Source organism: Heptranchias perlo, chromosome 12, assembly GCF_035084215.1.
Source record: "Heptranchias perlo isolate sHepPer1 chromosome 12, sHepPer1.hap1, whole genome shotgun sequence".
NCBI lineage: Eukaryota > Metazoa > Chordata > Chondrichthyes > Hexanchiformes > Hexanchidae > Heptranchias > Heptranchias perlo.
In genome coordinates, this window is record NC_090336.1 from 61,174,107 (window position 1) to 61,194,115 (window position 20,009).

Genomic DNA, 20,009 nt, shown 5'->3' on the forward strand with positions numbered 1-20,009 from the left:
TGGAGGCGGGAGACCATTAATCAATGATTGACAGTAGAATGGACCAATAGCATTTTAGGTTGACAGATGATTGGCGTTCCTCTCATCCAATCGGGAGGTGGGGAGAGGGCTGGGTTTAATGGAAGGAGAGTGGTTTCCGGCTTATCTTTCGTCCGGCACGCGACCTATAGAGTTAGTTGACAGCAGGCCAGCGGTAAATCTGAAGCAGCGAAATGAATAGATTGAAGATGGAAGGTCCAATAAACAGAGGTCTAATTTCTCCTTTTAGTTTCGGTATTATCCGGACCGTTGGGCAACACTCACGTTCCCTAACCGCCGACGCTCGAGCGCCCGGACGTCCGCGTACTCCCCTGGGGGCGGGATCATTAGCCAATGATTGACTGTACAATGGACCAATAACATTTGAGGAGGGTGAGAACGTTAATGGATGATTGGTGCACGCTGCTGTTAATTAGGATGACGGGGTGATTGGCGTGCCTGTCACCCAATCGGTGGGGAGTGGGCGGGGTTTAATGACAGGAGGCGGGTTTCCGGCTCAGGGACGCCCGCCGGTGTTGACAGCGGGCCAGCGGTTAATCTCAGCAGCGAAATAAACAGACTGAAGAGGGAAGGCCCAGCAAAGAGAGGTTCGTTGTTCTTATAAAGAATTGGCTGCTTAAGAGACCATTCAGTCCCTCTAACCAGTTCCACCATTCAGTTAGATCATGGCTAGTCTGTACCTCAACTCCATTTAACCCACCTTTGTTCCATATCCCTGGATACCCTTACCCAACAAAAATCGATCAGCTTTAGCCTTGATCATTTCAATTGACCCCGAGGGAGTGCTGCACTGTTGGAGGTGCTGTCTTTCAGATGAGACGTTAAACCACAGCCCCTTCTGCCCTCTCGGATCGACGTAAAAGATCCTACGGTACTACTCGAAGAAGAGCAGGGGAGTTCTCTTCAGTGTCCCGACCAATATTAATCCATCAACTGACATCAATAAAAAATAAATTAGCTGGTCATTATTATATTGCTGTTTGTAGGACCTTGCTCTGCGCAAATTGGCTGCTGCGTTTCCTACATTACAACAGTGACTACACTTCAAAAGTGCTTCATCGGCTGTAAACTGCTTTGGGATGATGTGGAGATCATAAAAGGTGCTATAAGGTCATAAGAAATTGGTGTGGAGATGCCGGTGATGGACTGGGGTTGACAATTGTAAACAATTTTACAACACCAAGTTATAGTCCAGCAATTTTATTTTAAATTCACAAGCTTTCGGAGATTTTCTCCTTCCTCAGGCAAATGTTTCAAGATCTCCTTGAAGCCTACGCATTTATACATATTGAACAATAAAACATGGTGTTTACAGACTGCCCCTGCAACTGCCCGTTGCCAAGGCAATCACCGTGTTCAGACAGAGAGGTGTTACCTGCAGAACCTCCGAATACACATTCAACAAAAAAACAAACAGGGAAAAAAAACAGAGAAAAAAAAACACAGAGAGAGGCAGAAACATCCGGAAGGCAGAGAGAGCCAGCAAATGACCCATTATATTAAAAACAGATAACATTTGTTCGCTGGTGGGGTAACGTGTAGCGTGACATGAACCCAAGATCCCGGTTGAGGCCGTCCTCATGGGTGCGGAACTTGGCTATCAATTTCTGCTCGACAATTTTGCGTTGTCGTGTGTCTCGAAGGCCGCCTTGGAGTACGCTTACCCGAAGGTCGGTGGATGAATGTCCATGACTGCTGAAGTGTTCCCCGACTGGGAGGGAACCCTCCTGTTTGGCGATTGTTGCGCGGTGTCCGTTCATCCGTTGTCGCAGCGTCTGCATGGTCTCGCCAATGTACCATGCTCTGGGGCATCCTTTCCTGCAACGTATGAGGTAGACAACGTTGGCTGAGTCACAGGAGTATGAACCATGCACCTGGTGGGTGGTGTCATCTCGTGTGATGGTGGTATCTGTGTCGATGATCTGGCATGTCTTGCAGAGGTTACCGTGGCAGGGTTGTGTGGCGTCGTGGACGCTGTTCTCTTGAAAGCTAGGTAGTTTGCTGCGAACGATGGTCTGTTTGAGGTTGGGTGGCTGTTTAAAGGCGAGTAGTGGAGGTGTGGGGATGGCCATAGCGAGGTGTTTGTCCTCATTGATGACATGTTGAAGGCTGCGGAGAACATGGCGTAGTTTCTCCGCTCCGGGGAAGTACTGGACGACAAAGGGTACTCTGTTGGTTGCGTCCCGTGTTAGTCTCCTGAGGAGGTCTATGCGATTTTTTGTTGTGGCCCGTCGGAACTGTCGATCGATGAGTCGAGCGTCATATCCCGTTCTTACTAGGGCGTCTTTCAGCGTCTGTAGGTGTCCATCGCGTTCCTCCTCGTCTGAGCAGACCCTGTGTATTCGCAGGGCCTGTCCATAGGGGATGGCCTCTTAGGAGGCCATCAACATTGATGACATGTTGAAGGCTGTCCCCTATGGACAGCCTTCAACATGTCATCAATGTTGATGGCCTCCTAAGAGGCCATCCCCTATGGACAGGCCCTGCGAATACACAGGGTCTGCTCAGACGAGGAGGAACGCGATGGACACCTACAGACGCTGAAAGACGCCCTAGTAAGAACGGGATATGACGCTCGACTCATCGATCGACAGTTCCGACGGGCCACAACAAAAAATCGCATAGACCTCCTCAGGAGACTAACACGGGACGCAACCAACAGAGTACCCTTTGTCGTCCAGTACTTCCCCGGAGCGGAGAAACTACGCCATGTTCTCCGCAGCCTTCAACATGTCATCAATGAGGACAAACACCTCGCTATGGCCATCCCCACACCTCCACTACTCGCCTTTAAACAGCCACCCAACCTCAAACAGACCATCGTTCGCAGCAAACTACCTAGCTTTCAAGAGAACAGCGTCCACGACGCCACACAACCCTGCCACGGTAACCTCTGCAAGACATGCCAGATCATCGACACAGATACCACCATCACACGAGATGACACCACCCACCAGGTGCATGGTTCATACTCCTGTGACTCAGCCAACGTTGTCTACCTCATACGTTGCAGGAAAGGATGCCCCAGAGCATGGTACATTGGCGAGACCATGCAGACGCTGCGACAACGGATGAACGGACACCGCGCAACAATCGCCAAACAGGAGGGTTCCCTCCCAGTCGGGGAACACTTCAGCAGTCATGGACATTCATCCACCGACCTTCGGGTAAGCGTACTCCAAGGCGGCCTTCGAGACACACGACAACGCAAAATTGTCGAGCAGAAATTGATAGCCAAGTTCCGCACCCATGAGGACGGCCTCAACCGGGATCTTGGGTTCATGTCACGCTACACGTTACCCCACCAGCGAACAAATGTTATCTGTTTTTAATATAATGGGTCATTTGCTGGCTCTCTCTGCCTTCCGGATGTTTCTGCCTCTCTCTGTGTTTTTTTTTCTCTGTTTTTTTTCCCTGTTTGTTTTTTTGTTGAATGTGTATTCGGAGGTTCTGCAGGTAACACCTCTCTGTCTGAACACGGTGATTGCCTTGGCAACGGGCAGTTGCAGGGGCAGTCTGTAAACACCATGTTTTATTGTTCAATATGTATAAATGCGTAGGCTTCAAGGAGATCTTGAAACATTTGCCTGAGGAAGGAGAAAATCTCCGAAAGCTTGTGAATTTAAAATAAAATTGCTGGACTATAACTTGGTGTTGTAAAATTGTTTACAATAAGAAATTGGAGCAGGAGAAGGACATACAGCCCCTTCAGCCTGCTTCGCTACTCAATGAGGTTCAGTAAGACGCTATATAAACGCAAGCTCCTTTTCTCTCTTGAATCTTTCATAATTTTGAAAACTTCTGTTCGATCCACTTAAACATCTTTGTGCCTGTAGGAAATACCTAATTTTGGCAAGCATTTCCTCATTTCTGGTACAATTCTAATGAATCTTCTCACTACCCTTTCTGTGGTTTTAATAACCTTCTGATAATTAATTGAAAAAAGCATACGAGATCCTGGGCTTTATAAATAGAGGCATAGAGTACAAAAGCAAGGAAGTTATGTTGAACCTTTATAAAACACTGGTTCGGTCACAACTGGAGTATTGTGTCCAATTCTGGGCACCACACTTTGGGAAGGATGTGAAGGCCTTGGAGAGGGTGCAATAGTTCCTTCTGATTCAGAATGATGCAGATCTGGGAGCAATCTAATTAAATGAAACTTTAAAAAATACTTTTTTCTTTAAATCTGACCATTCTAGAATGAGGGAGTGTTGGGATTGGGAATTCTTTTTTCTAGAAAGGATCATGGTAAAGGTAGATGGTGCTAACCATGTTTTCCTTTTGGAGAATCACAGAGCATTTACTACCTATAATTTGTGCAGAGAATTGAATTTCTTTTCCCCCTCCTCATTGTTGATTTCATAATATTCATTTGCTAAGAGTAGATTTCCCCTTGGCATTGCTCACGCATGTCAGAGAATACAATGGTACAGAATACAATGAAGCCTCAACACCACTTAGTGGCTGCACTAAAGTGTTACCTAGGCCATTTTCTTTACAGCTGATTACACAGGCATTTTCAATGTTAATTGCTGACATAATGGGCCCGATATTAGCACCCGCTATCGGATGCGTTCCTGGCGGGGGTGCTCCGAAAACCGGGGAATCCCGGAGCGGGTCGGGAGCCCAGCTCCAACCCGCCCACTTCCGGGTTCCCCACAGACGCGCTGATGTGCGCATGCAGCCCCCGCATGTGGGACTCCCGCAGGCAATTAAAGCTGGCGGGGTGCCACTTGACAGTATTTATTCTGCTATTTCAGGTCGTTAACAGACCTGATTAAAGGAATATTTCAGGAGGGGTGGGATTTTAGAAACAACTGGGACTGTTTCCCGTACTGGAGGAAACACTCCCAGTTGAAATGGACGTGTTGCAGCTATCAGCCTGTGGCAGCTGCAAAGGTCCATGTCCGGGTTTCTTCTGACCTAGAACTGGAAATTTACAAGCACCTCCCAATCTGAAAACCTGTCTCACCAATTAACCTCAGGAAATACAGCAATTAAACTTTGTGGCCTTAAAGGAACAGGCCACCTTAAATGTAGTACTACATAAGCAGCAGAATAATATGCTGTGTTACAGTGTCTGACCGTCCTAATTCATGCCTCCCACAAGAGATTCTTGAGCCACTTACTAGGGAAGAGTCGCTGAGGCGGTTTCCTCACGGTTTTTATCTTCAGAGCACATTCTCCTAAGTGGGCTCCAACCACCTACCTTTACCACAGGGTGGGGTCCACCCGCACTCATCGGACGCAAGCCCCACCTTGGACGTCCACCAGTATTCAGAGCCGGTGCTCCGGTCTCTCCTCTCCGGGGCTGTCCGGAGTGGGGCCTGAACCCAACCCTTCTGCCTCAGAGACGGGAACACTACGAGGCAGTGGTCACTCCATCTGGACTCGAGTAACCCACTGGATGTCAACCTCAGTATTTAGAGACCATTGGCATGGGCTCGATGGCCTCCTGTGCTGTAACCATTATATGATTCTATGATATTCTAGTCTCTATCCATTATGACCTGTCTGGAGTGGAGCTTGAACCCTCACCTTCTGGCTCAGGCAGGAATGCTAGCACTGAGCCAAAGACTCACTCATTACATGGTGTAACATTCCTGTTATTAACAGCATGCCATCTGACTTGCTTTGAGCAAAGCCAGGGAAGTTCCACAAATTTAATTTTAAATATATATTAACTACAACCAAATATTCTGTCACATCTTTTATGACTTCTATTGTGGTGTTTGGCACTGCTAACACAGAGTTACACACCTCACTACAAAAGCTAAGATATCAAATTGCCTGAATGATACAGCATATAATAAACATTTCTGGATTTCTGTGCTATCAGGACCCTTGAGATAAGAAGCAACTTTGCATCTCAAAAGTGCAACATCACACCCTCAGATGATTAGTTCTAATAACAGGACTATGAAGTGTAGCTGTATTTTTAAAAAATGTTCATTTTCATGATGGATCTCAAATAAAATAATTATGAGATCAGTCAGAGAACAGAGATTCTTTTCACTATATTAATATGAGTGTGGAAAGAAAGAAAAAGAAAGAGCGAGCGAAAGGAGAGAGAAAAAGAAAACAAAGGCATTTATATCGCACCTTTCATCACCTTAGGATGTCCCAAAGTGCATCACAGCCAAGTATTTTTTGAAGTGTAGTCACTGTTGTAATGTAGAAAACCCAGCAGCCAATTTGCCCACAGCAAGGTCCCACAAACAGCAATGTGATAATGACCAGATCATCTGTTTTAATGATGTTGGTTGAGGGATAAATCTTGGCTGGGATACAACTACCCTGCTTATCTTTAAATAGTACCATGGGATCTTTTACATCTACCTGATAGGGTAAATAGGGCCTCGGTTTAACATCTCATCTGAATGAAGGCACCTCCCACAGTGCAGCGCTCCCAGCCCAGATTATGTGTACAAGTCTCTGGAGTGGGGCCTGGACTCACAACCTACTGACCCAGAGGTGAAAGTGTTTTATCCAATGAGCCACGGCTGACACTTATGAACATATGAAATTGACAGGCAGGAAAATACCAGCTGGTCCATCAAGTCTACCCCACACCATTATGGCCAGACCATCATAGCTAAACACATCTTCCCTTCCCCTTCCCCTTCCCCCCCCCACTCCCCTCCCCTCCCCTCCTCCCTCCTCCGCAGCCATGTAATCTCCTGGGAGAGGCAAAAAAAGAGAAAAAACCCAGGGCCAGTAAGGTAAAAAAATACTCTTGTAAAATTCCTCTCCGATCCCCTCAGGCAATCAAAACCTGTCCAGGAGATCACGTGGAGCAAGTGTTAGCAAGAAAGACACTTACCTTCTATATGATGTGATCTCTGTTCGAGTCAGGAAATGGTCCAACTGTCTCTTAAAGGTGAGCAGAGAGTCAAAACCCACCACACCAGCCAGCAATGCATTCCAGAGACTCACTACCCTCTGGGAAAAGAAGAACTGCCTAACATCCAGCCTATTCCTACTCTTTTATAGTTTAAACTCATGTCCCCTGGTCCTCCCCAATCTGTTAAACTGGAAGAATTTATCAATAGGGACATTATCCAGCCCTTTAATTATTTTATAGACCTCTTATCAGGCCACCTCGAAGTCTATGCTGCTCTAAAGTAAATAGATCAAGGTCCTTGAGCCTATTGGAGTAGCTGAGGTTTTAAAGTGTTTTATTCCCTTTATGTTTTTCTTCTGAACTATGCTTAGAAATCCCATTCCCCAATCACCCCTGTGCTCGCTGACCTACATTGGCTCCAGGTCTGGGAACGCTTCGATTTAAAAATTCTCATCCTTGTTTTCAAATCCTTCTATGGCCTCGGGCCCACCCCCCATCTCTGTAACCTCCTCCAGCCCTACAACCCTCCGAGATCTTTGCGCTTCTCCAATTCTTGCCTCTTGCGCATCCCCGATTTTAATCGCTCCAACATTGGTGGCCGTGCCTTCAGCTGCCTAGGCCCTAAGCTCTGGAATTCCCTCCCTAAACCTCTCCGCCTCTCTACCTCTCCACCTCTCTCTCCTAAAATTAAATAAATTAAATGAACTACAGGTTCAAATTCAAACTGGAGGGTATAACATGATAGCTATTACTGAGACATGGCTTCAGGATGGTCAGGATTGGGAACTAAATATACCGGGTTATAAGGTCCACAGGAGAGATAGGGAAAATGGAAGAGGGGGAGGAGTAGCCTTAGTGATTAGAGATTAAATCAATTCAATGATTAAAGGAGGATATAACGAGAGGTAAGCAGCCAACAGAGACCTTATGGGTTGAATTGAGAAATAGGAAAGGATCTAAGACTATAGTGGGAGTTGTGTATAGGACCCCAGGCAGCAGCTCTGAAGTGCTAGATTGTACAAATGCAGACATTAGACAAGCGTATAAGAAAGGCATAGTGGTCTTAATGGGGGACTTTAACCTTCACATAGATTGGGGAAAGCAGACTAGCAACTGTCAGAAAGGTAGTGAATTTCTTATAGAATCATAGAAGTTTACAACATGGAAACAGGCCCTTCGGCCCAACATGTCCATGTCGCCCAGTTTATACCACGAAGCTAGTCCCAATTTCCTGCACTTGGCCCATATCCCTCTATACCCATCTTACCCATGTAACTGTCCAAATGCTTTTTAAAAGACAAAATTGTACCCGCCTCTACTACTGCCTCTGGCAGCTCGTTCCAGACACTCACCACCCTTTGAGTGAAAAAATTGCCCCTCTGGTCCCTTTTGTATCTCTCCCCTCTCACCTTAAATCTATTTCCCCTCATTATAGACTCCCCTACCTTCGGGAAAAGATTTTGACTATCTACCTTATCTATGCCCCGCATTATTTTATAGACCTCTATAAGATCACCCCTTAACCTCCTACTCTCCAGGGAAAAAAGTCTCAGTCTATCCAACCTCTCCCTATAAGTCAAACCATCAAGTCCCGGTAGCATCCTAGTAAATCTTTTCTGCACTCTTTCTAGTTTAATAATATCCTTTCTATAATAGGGTGACCAGAACTGTACACAGTATTCCAAGTGTGGCCTTACTAATGTCTTGTACAACTTCAACAAGACATCCCAACTCCTGTATTCAATGTTCTGACCAATGAAACCAAGCATGCTGAATGCCTTCTTCACCACCCTATCCACCTGTGACTCCACTTTAAAGGAGCTATGAACCTGTACTCCTAGATCTCTTTGTTCTATAACTCTCCCCAACACCCTACCATTAACGGAGTAGGTCCTGGCCCGATTCGATCTGCCAAAATGCATCACCTCACATTTATCTAAATTAAACTCCATCTGCCATTCATCGGCCCACTGGCCCAATTTATCAAGATCCCATTGCAATCCTAGATAACCTTCTTCACTGTCCACAATGCCACCAATCTTGGTGTCATCTGCAAACTTACTAACCATGCCTCCTAAATTCTCATCCAAATCATTAATATAAATAACAAATAACAGCGGACCCAGCACCGATCCCTGAGGCACACCGCTGGTCACAGGCATCCAGTTTGAAAAACAACCCTCCACAACCACCCTCTGTCTTCTGTCGTCAATCCAATTTTGTATCCAATTGGCTACCTCACCTTGGATCCCGTGAGATTTAACCTTATGCAACAACCTACCATGCGGTACCTTGTCAAAGGCTTTGCTAAAGTCCATGTAGACCACGTCTACTGCACAGCCTTCATCTATCTTCTTGGTTACCCCTTCAAAAAACTCAATCAAATTCGTGAGACATGATTTTCCACTCACAAAACCATGCTGACTGTTCCTAATCAGTCCCTGCCTCTCCAAATGCCTGTAGATCCTGTCTCTCAGAATACCCCCTAACAACTTACCCACTACAGATGTCAGGCTCACCGGTCTGTAATTCCCAGGCTTTTCCCTGCCGCCCTTCTTAAACAAAGGCACAACATTTGCTACCCTCCATTCATCAGGCACCTCACCTGTAGCTGTCGATGATTCAAATATCTCTGCTCGGGGACCCGCGATTTCCTCCCTAACCTCCCATAACGTCCTGGGATACATTTCATCAGGTCCCGGAGATTTATCTACCTTGATGCGCGTTCAGACTTCCAGCACCTCCCTCTCTGTAATATGTACACTCCTCAAGACATCACTATTTATTTCCCCAAGTTCCCTAACAGCCATGCCTTTCTCAACCGTAAATACCGATGTGAAATATTCATTTAGGATCTCACCCATCTCTTGTGGTTCCGCACATAGATGACCTTGTTGATCCTTAAGAGGCCCTACTCTCTCCCAAGTTACTCTTTTGCCCTTTATGTATTTGTAGAAGCTCTTTGGATTCTCCTTTGCCTTATCTGCCAAAGCAATCTCATGTCCCCTTTTTGCCCTCCTGATTTCTCTCTTAAATCCACTCCGGCAATCTCTACACTCCAAGGGATCCAATTGATCCCAGCTGCCTATGCATGTCATATGCCTCCTTCTTCTTTCTGACTAGGGCCTCAATCTCCCGAGTCATCCAAAGTTCCCTACTTCTACCAGCCTTGCCCTTCACTTTATAAGGAATGTGCTTACCCTGAACCCTGGTTAACACACTTTTGAAAGCTTCCCACTTACCAGACGTCCCTTTGCCTGCCAACAGACTCTCCCAATCAACTTCTGAAAGTTCCTGTCTAATACCATCAAAATTGGCCTTTCCCCAATTTAGAATTTTAACTTTTGGGCCAGACCTATCCTTCTCCATAGCTATCTTAAAACTAATGGAATTATGATCACTGGTCCCAAAGTGATCCCTCACTAACACTTCTGTCACCTGCCCTTCCTTATTTCCCAAGAGGAGGTCAAGTTTTGCCCCCTCTCTCGTCGGGCCATCCACATACTGAATGAGAAATTCCTCCTGAATACACTCAACAAATTTCTCTCCATCCAAGCCCCTAATGCTATGGCTGTCCCAGTCAATGTTGGGAAAGTTAAAGTCCCCTACTATTACCACCCTATTTTTCTTGCAGCTGTCTGTAATCTCCTTACATATTTGCTCCTCAATTTCCCGTTGACTATTTGGGGGTCTGTAGTACAATCCTATCAAAGTGATCTCTCCCTTCTTATTTTTCAGTTCTACCCATATAGACTCAGTGGGCGAACCCTCTGATATATCCCCTCTCACTACTGCCGTGATGTTCTCCCTAATCAAGAACGCAACTCCCCCTCCTCTCTTACCTCCTGCTCTATCTTTCCTATTGCATCTGTACCCTGGAACATTGAACTGCTAGTCCTGCCCCTCCCTTAGCCATGTTTCAGTAATAGCTATAACATCCCAGTCCCATGTACCCATCCATGCCCTGAGTTCATCTGCCTTACCCATCAGACTTCTTGCATTGAAATAAATGCAGTTTAATCTAGACTTCCCTTGGTCTTTGCCCTGCTTTCTCAGACCATCTGTCTGGTCATGTTTTGTACACTCTCCCTTACTGCCTTTTGTTTCTGTCACCACTTTACTTCCCACTGTCTTCCTGCATCGGTTCCCATCCCCCTGCCACATTAGTTTAAACCCTCCCCAACAGCACTAGCAAACACTCCCCCTAGGACATTGGTTCCAGTCCTGCCCAGATGCAGACCGTCCAATTTGTACTGGTCCCACCTCCCCCAGAACCAGTTCCAATGGCCCAGGAATTTGAATCCCTCCCTCTTGCACCATCTCTCAAGCCACGTATTCATCCTAGCTATCTTGTCATTCGTACTCTGACTAGCCCGTGGCACTGGTAGCAATCCTGAGATTACTACCTTTGAGGTCCTACTTTTTAGTTTAACTCCTAACTCCCTAAATTCAGCTTGTAGGACCTCATCCCGTTTTTTACCTATATCGTTGGTACCTATATGCACCACGACAACTGGCTGTTCACCCTCCCCCTCCAGAACATCCTGCAGCCGCTCCGAGACTTCCCTGACCCTTGCACCAGGGAGGCAACATACCATCCTGGAGTCTCGGTTGCATCCGCAGAAACGCCTGTCTATTCCCCTTACAATCGAGTCCCCTATCACTATAGCTCTGCCACTCTTTTTCCTGCCCTCCTGTGCAGCAGAGCCAGCCACGGTGCCATGAACTTGGCCACTGTCACCTTCCCCTGGTGAGCCATCTCCCCCAACAGTATCCAAAACGGTATATCTTCTTGAGTGTGTCCGGGATAGTTTTCGACAGCAGTATGTCCTAGAGGCAACAAGGGGGCAAGCCATACTAGATTTAGTAATGAGTAATGAACCAGATTTAGTTAACAGCTTAACTGTGCGTGAACATCTATCCAATAGCGATCATAACATGATCGAGTTCAAGGTAGTGTTTGAAAGGGAAAAAAAGTGAATCAGCTGCTAAGATTCTAGACTTGGGTAAGGCCGACTTCAATGGGATGAGACAGAGACTGTCCACAGTAAACTGGGCAAATCTGTTAATGGATAAAACGACTGATGATCAGTGGGAAATGTTTAAAGAAACACTTAACGAGATACAGAACCGGTTTATACCCCTGAGGGGCAAGAACTCTACTTGCCAAAAAAAACAGCCGTGGACAACGAAGGAGGTAAGGGACAGTATAAGACGTAAGGAAACGGCATACAAAATGGCAAAAAATGGCACAGATCCTGGCGAGCGGGAAAGATACAAAGATCAACAAAGGGCCACAAAACAGACAGTAAGAGCTACAAAAAGAGAGTATGAAAAGAAACTCACAAGGGATATCAAAACCAATACGAAGAACTTTTATAGTTATATTAGGAAAAAGAGGGTGGTCAGGAGCAGTGTTGGCCCCTTAAAAACTGAAAGTGGGGATATTGTCATTGACAATGGGGAAATGGCGGACATGTTGAACAATTACTTTGCGTCAGTATTTACAGTAGAAAAAGAGGATAGCATGCCAGAAATCCCAAGAAAACTAATATTGAATCGGGGACAGGGACTCGATAAAATCAACATAAGTAAAGCAACAGTAATGAAGAAACTAATAGCACTAAAGAGTGACAAATCCCCAGGACCAGATGGTTTCCATCCCAGGGTTTTAAAGGAAGTAGGTGAGCACATTGTGGATGCTCCAACTATAATCTTCCAAAGTTCTCTAGATTCAGGAACTGTCCCTCTAGATTGGAAAATTGCACATGTCACTCCGCTTTTTAAGAAAGGAGAGAGAGGGAAACCGGGGAATTATAGACCAGTTCGCCTAACATCTGTTGTGGGGAAAATGCTGGAGTCTACAATTAAGGACAGGGTGACTGAACACCTCGAGAATTTTCAGTTAATCAGGGAGAGCCAGCATGGATTTGTGAAAGGTAGGTCGTGCCTGACAAACCTGATTGAATTTTTTGAAGAGGTGACCAAAGTAGTGGACAGTGGAATGTCAATGGATGTTATTTATATGGACTTCCAGAAGGCATTTGATAAGGTTCCACATAGGAGACTGTTAGCTGAGTTAGAAGCCCATGGAATCGAGGGAAAAGTACGGACTTGGTTAGGAAATTGGCTGAGCGAAAGGCGACAGAGAGTAGGGATAATGGGTAAGTATTCACATTGGCAGGATGTGACTAGTGGAGTCCCGCAGGGATCTGTCTTGGGGCCTCAATTATTCACAATATTTATTAACGACTTAGATGAAGTCATAGAAAGTCTCATATCTAAGTTTGCCAATGACACAAAGATTGGTGGCATTGTAAGCAGTGTAGATGAAAACATAAAATTACAAAGAGATATTGATAGATTAGGTGAATGGGCAAAACTGTGGCAAATGGAATTCAATGTAGACAAATGTGAGGTCATCCACTTTGGATCAAAAAAGGATAGAACAGGGTACTTTCTAAATGGTAAAAAGTTAAAAACAGTGGATGTCCAAAGGGACTTAGGGGGTTCAGGTACAGAGATCATTGAAGTGTCATGAACAGGTTCAGAAAATAATCAAGAAGGCTAATGGAATGCTGGCCTTTATATCTAGAGGACTGGAGTACAAGGGGGCAGAAGTTATGCTGCAGCTGTACAAAACCCTGGTTGGACCGCACCTGGAGTACTATGAGCAGTTCTGGGCACCGCACCTTTGGAAGGACATATTGGCCTTGGAGGGAGTGCAGCGTAGGTTTACTAGAATGATACTTGGACTTCAAGGGTTAAGTTATGAGGAGAGGTTACACAAATTGGGGTTGTATTCTCTAGAGTTTAGAAGGTTAAGGGGTGATCTGATCGAAGTTTATAAGATATTAAGGGGAACAGATAGGGTGGATAGAGAGAAACTATTTCCGCTGGTTGCGGATTCTAGGAGTAGGGGGCACAGTCTAAAAATTAGAGCCAGACCTTTCAGGAGTGAGATTAGAAAACATTTCTACACACAAAGGGTGGTAGAAGTTTGGAACTCTCTTCCGCAAACGGCAATTGATACTCGCTCAATTGCTAAATTTAAATCTGAAATAGATAGCTTTTTGGCAACCAAAGGTATAAAGGGATATGGGCCAAAGGCCGGTATATGGAGTTAGATCACAGATCAGCCATGATCTTATCAAATGGCGGAGCAGGCATGAGGGGCCGAATGGCCTACTGCTGTTCCTAAGATGCTCCTTAAAACCTCTCTCTTTGTCCGTCACCTGTCCTACTATCTCCTTATGCGGCAAGGTGTCAAATTTTGTTTGATAACGCTCCTGCGAAGCGCCTTGGGACATTTTACTGCGTTAAAGAGGCTATATAAATGTAAGTTGTTGTTGGTAGAAAGAAAACATTATCTCGAGCAAAGCGTTGCTTATCTGTGACTCCTCTATAATCTGGGAGATGGGTGCTGTGAACTTAATGATTTGTTGGCAGTAACTCACTGCTCCTTCTGAGCAAGTGTTCTGCGTTTTCAGCACACTGATTGTTTTAAACTGACTGTTGACTAAACATAACCATCACATAAGTAATGGTTCTAAATAACATAAAAGCAGAAAATTTAATGCAGAGGAGATTTACTGGAATGGTCCCAGGGATGAGGGACTTCAGTTATGTGGAGAGACTGGAGAAGCTGGGGTTGTTCTTCTTACAGCAGAGAATGTTAAGGGGAGATTTAATAGAGGTGTTCAAAATCATGAAGGGTTTTGATATCGTAAATCAGGAGAAACTGTTTCCACTGGCTGAGGAGTCCTGGTAACCAGAGTACACAGATTTAAAGTAATTAGCAAAAGAGCCAGAGGGGAGATGAGGAGAAACCTTTTTACACAGTGAGTTATGATGATCTGGAATGCACTGCCTGAAAGGTTGTAGAAGCAGATTCAATAATAACTTTCAAAAGGGAATTGGATAAATACTTAAAGGGAGAAAATTGCAGGGCTTTGGGGAAAGAGCAGGGTAGTGGGACTATTTGGATAGCTTTTTCAAAGAGCTGGCACAGGCACGATGGGCCGAATGGCGGCCTCCTGTGCCGCAAGATTTTATAAACACAAACGCATTATATTTGAGACCTACATTAAAGTGACATTTTTTTCCACAATAGCCAAGCTTTCTTCAGTCTTCTGAAGCAAGAATACCATAACACCACAAAAAGGACTTCATAACTGCAATAGGACTTAAAGGGTTACTTTTGAATACAAGTCCTCACTTGACCACAGCAACACAAAGATGACCTTTATATTATTTTTTCTAAACACTAATACATCAGTGTGTGTATTTTTGCATGGTTCAATTAAAAATAACAACCCTTAATAATCAATCCTTTGTAAAAATAAAGAATGTTCTTGCGTCACAATTAGTGACATCATAACTGTACATACAATTATGTTTTGGCAACGAGATTTTCAAACGTGTGTGTTTAAAGTTTGAATGTCACTCTGCTGGGCAGGGCTATATTTTATATAAGTTGGTATTATATTGCAGGTGAAATGCTGTGATTAAATGATTTTATTATTTCATTCTTATACATATTTTGATTCCATGCTTCTTTTAAAGGAGTAATGAGCACTCCAATTGGTAAAAAGCACAAATGTTTAAGGAGGCTTTGTGTTAACTGCCTCTTATTTTTGAGTGTTCTTTTTGATTTGGGTGCAATGCTTACTCTGAAACGGTAGGTCATCAGCATAGGTAGGAAACATTTATTTCTAATGTTTATTTAACAAACAGTAAAGCTGAAAGGAGTGGTGTGGAGACAGTCTAATTTATGTGCTGTTTATTTCTCATTTCATTATCAGTGTGAAGAAAGAAAGCCATGAGAATGTAATAAGATTGGATGGCCCAAGAGAGCACTTTGGATATTTAGATGGTAAAGTTAATTTTTGCTTGTTTTATTTTTGATAAAGACTTGCATTTATTTAGCACCTTTCACAACCTCAGGACATCCCAAAGTGCTTTGCAGCCAATGAAGTACTTTTGAGGTGTAGTTACTGTTGTAATGTAGGAAATGCGGCAGCCAATTTGCGCACAGCAAGGTCCCACAAACAACAATGTGATAATGACCAGATAATCCGTTTTAGTGATATTGGTTGAGGGATTAATATTGACCAGGACCCTGGGAACAACTCCCCTGCTCTTCTTCGAAATGGTTCCATCCCCTATCAGTACAAATATTTGCAATCAGTTGAGTTGCACCGTCAGATGGTGCCTTACCATGCTAATGTACAAAAAGATTCCACAAGGAGATTAAAATCTGATCAATAAACCACTAGCAGAGTGCATAAGTGAGTGTTTCACTAATAGCTCAGCTCGTTAAAGTAGTAAGTCATACAGACCAGGAAGATCACAAGTTTGTGCTGAGTTAACTCATCTCTGCTGTGGTGCTGGTAGATCATGGTATCATAGTAGTTACAGCTCAGGAGGAGACCTTTTGGCCCATTGTGCCTGTGCCGGCTCTTTGTCAGAGCTATTCAATTAATCCCATTCCCCTGCTCTTTCCCCATAGTCCTGTAAATTTTTTCCCTTCAAGTATTTATCCAATTCCCTTTTGAAAGTTACTACTGCTCTATGATTAGGGAGAGGCACATCATCCAGGAACCATGCTGCTGATCACTATTCAATATCTAGTACTTTTAACAAAGTAAACACTGCTACAGGAGAAATACACCTGCATCAGTAACAAGAAAGTTAGGGGACTTGACACAGTTGAAAAGATGGATTTTGAGAAGACTTTTTAAAGATGGGGAGAGAAATAGCAAAGTGGAGGGACTTGATGGTGGGGGGTTGTACTGGAGAGTAAGGCCGAGATAGCTGAAGGCTGTGCCATTGATACTGGAGGAGAGTGTGATGGTGGAGGGGAATGAACAGGAGGTTGGAGTTCGAGGATTGAAGGGCATGTGCTGGGATGTAGAAGTGGGTAGAGGTAGGATATGGTGAGGCCATGACTAGAGAATCAATCGGGGAGCAAAGAAAGTTGGCAGAAAAAGAAAGTGCATAACTCACTCACCATAGATAGAAAAGTATGGCTGACTTAATAATATGTTTTGAAAAATAGGAATGTGCAAGACTCATATTACTTTACCATGTCCTTAGAACACTCTACTCCTACAGTCCCTACAAGGTTAATGAGAAGGCTTTCACTTCCTCACTTTCATTTGAGAGTTTGTATTGCATATATATTTAATGAAATAGGGATGGTATAGTTTTGTACTTTCTTGATACAGTTTGAAATGGCTTGTGCCTTCACATGGTATCACATGGTACCACATTCCCACAGAGGGCCATTTTGCTTCTTTCTTCCCCAATATCTTTAACCGAATGGGACAAAACCATTTTACACTGTCTTACAGTTTTCAATTGTGCTCTTCTGGAAATATTGCCAGACTGCAAAATCCTTTTTATTTTGTGAAGGATAATCTTCTCTAGCCTAATGCAAGATGCCTTTGGAAGCTCTTCGAGCAAATCAGTTGCTTGCTGACCACTTTCACTGTGACAGTGTTGGAACAGTCCAGCTGAACATGTGTTGAACTATGAAGTGTCCTAATATGGCAAGAACAACATTGGGTTTGCAATCCATGTGGATAATCCCAGGAATCTATGTCAATGTGACCATTGAAAAGAAGCACAACATCCTAGTCTGTGAAACAATATTAAAGACCCTTTGCTTGTCTTTTCAGAGTATGGCATAAAACCAATGATTCCCAAATTAAGCAGGCACACTAAGAAAGCACCATCATTGTTCCTACTGAAAGCTGGTCGGAGCAAGAGGGATGATCCGGACATTGAGGACTTTTATGATTACTTTGGATAACTATTGCCATCAAAATGTTTATAGTTTAATTTCTAGCTATGAATAAAACATAAAATTTGGAAATTGTGCAGACATGAATGTAAACAAATCTAAAGTGCAAGGATTTATTTTAGGACATATGGACAGATTATATAACGTGTTTTACTCCTTTAACTAGAAAGGAAGACATTTTCGCATCTAGTTTTTTTTTGTTCCCCTCCTGAGGGTGTTGATTCTGAGTGAGTGTTCAGTTCCAATGTACAAAATGCCCACCAAGCTCTCACCCAACAGGCCATGCTGCATTTGTGAGTGTATTAAAAAAAAGTGCTGGCATTATTTTGGACCAAAGTGGACGGGTATTACAGCCAAGGACAAGCTGTCCTCACACCACATTCACACTTTCCAGCAGTGGTTACTGGATAATAATGAGAATCAGAAACCCTAGTAGATTACCCCCTTTCTATAGGTCCCTCCTGAGGCCATTTGTTGCTCCTCAACAGACTAGGAACTGAGCCTGGGGCCTTCTTACCTGTGTGCTGTAGCTATTCATTGCCTTTACCAATAGATCCATTGTGGGAGCAAAACCTAGGTTTAAAATCCAAAAATGTTCAGCTTTAGGGGAGGAAGTGAGTCCAGATCACTCATTTGTCCCCCAACATTTTCACAAGTACAGAGTTAAGTTGCACTATCAATAGACCTCCCCACTTTAAAAGAGCTTCTTGCAACATCCATCTCATTCCTTACAAGGATATTATTTTAAAAAGATTTGTTTAGATGCCTCTACTCAGAATGAATTCCAGTCAGGTGTAACAACCTCCAAGCTGTCTCCATGTTAACTGGAGTGACAAACACAATAGCGAGATGATCTCATCTGTCACTGCTCCAGCACAGAAAATGCGTGAATGTTCAAGGTGAACCCTGGCAGGTTATGATCTAACTACTGAGGTGTGGCAGTGAGATTGTAGATGTGCAGGCTTTCAAGCACCCATATCTTTTCTTGATAATCTATTAATAAATTATCTATTTATTATTTTGGTGATTTAAAGAAAATAAATATCATTTTAGTTTAAGAATTGGTACTATTGCGTCACGATGCCAATTAATAATTTCGAATGTGTTCCCGTCATGCAAAGCTGTGTCTCAAGAGCACTAATTTATAAAATCTGTAATATGAAGAGCATGATTACAACCTGTTACTTTGCTATATAAGTTGAAACAGACTAACTTTTAATGATTAAACACTTAATATATCAGTTTTGAGGATTACATTAAGCTGAATCCAACCAACCCAGGCTGTGATACTGTGATTCTGAACTGAGTTGTGTTATGTTAAATTGTACACAGTTATGTTGTTGTAATTCAGTATCCAAATTATTGTTTGTGAGGACTAAACTGAGAACTGTCTTATCCTTGACTTTGTATAAACAGTGCAATAAAGCAGTATTTTGTTCTACATCAAGCAGTGCCCTGTTCATTCCTTGATATCTTTGGGTAAGCAAATGGGTCCTTGGAACTGAGTCAGCAGAGCAACTCAAGTACTAAATTCATTATCACGTAGAAATACCTCGGATGTAAACCTAGAACCCAACCTATTATCCTACAGGTCACATCAAATTGGTAACCTATCCTCTTTCAGAGACTGATTGGCCAGCTGAGAATTTTTAGTTTTTAGGGAATTTGTTTATCCTCCAGGGTCCTGAAATTACACCGTATGATAATATGTGAATGCTTAAGTACGTTTTTCTTCTGCTACCTTAGTGCGGGCATTAACCGTTCAATTATAACGCCTCTTTCAAATTAGTGGAGAAAGGAATTTCATACGAACGTCTTAAGTATTTCTTCATGAGTAGCCCATGGAGAAATTTCAGGGCCTAGATATCTTGTCTTGTTATCACGTTGGCTGATTAATGTTCCAGACCTGGACTGGTTATTTGGAGGCCTATCCAAAATGTACTTTAAACTACTGAAGTGTTCCCTTTCTTTCTCCCCATTGTCCATCCCCCAGGGCTAACTGGTTCACTACCCAGTGTATGGAATACATTTGGAATCTGGATTATAAAATCATAGACAACTGAGTTAAGGGCGGGGGGGCTCTGAAAATCGGGGAATCCCGGAGCGGGTCCAGAGCCCGGCTCCAACCCGCCCACTTCCACGTTCCCCACTGACGCGCCGGAGTGCGCGCGCAGCCCCCGCAGGTGGGAATCCCGCAGGCAATTAAAGCCAGCAGGATGCCACTTGAAAGTATTTATCTTGCTTGTTCAGGTCGTTTACAGACCTGATTGAGCTGTTTTATGAGGAAGGGTGGGATTTTACACTGAACTGAGACTG

The 20,009-nt window shown here is 43.9% G+C and overlaps 1 long non-coding RNA gene across 1 annotated transcript; it reads left to right on the forward strand.

The window, feature by feature from the left end:
• Positions 1–538: 538 nt before the first annotated feature.
• LOC137327752 (uncharacterized) lies at positions 539–19,116 on the forward strand. The gene is made up of 3 exons (XR_010964540.1): positions 539–626; positions 15,691–15,761; positions 17,569–19,116. It is a non-coding gene; the product is annotated as an uncharacterized lncRNA (long non-coding RNA).
• Positions 19,117–20,009: the final 893 nt, after the last annotated feature.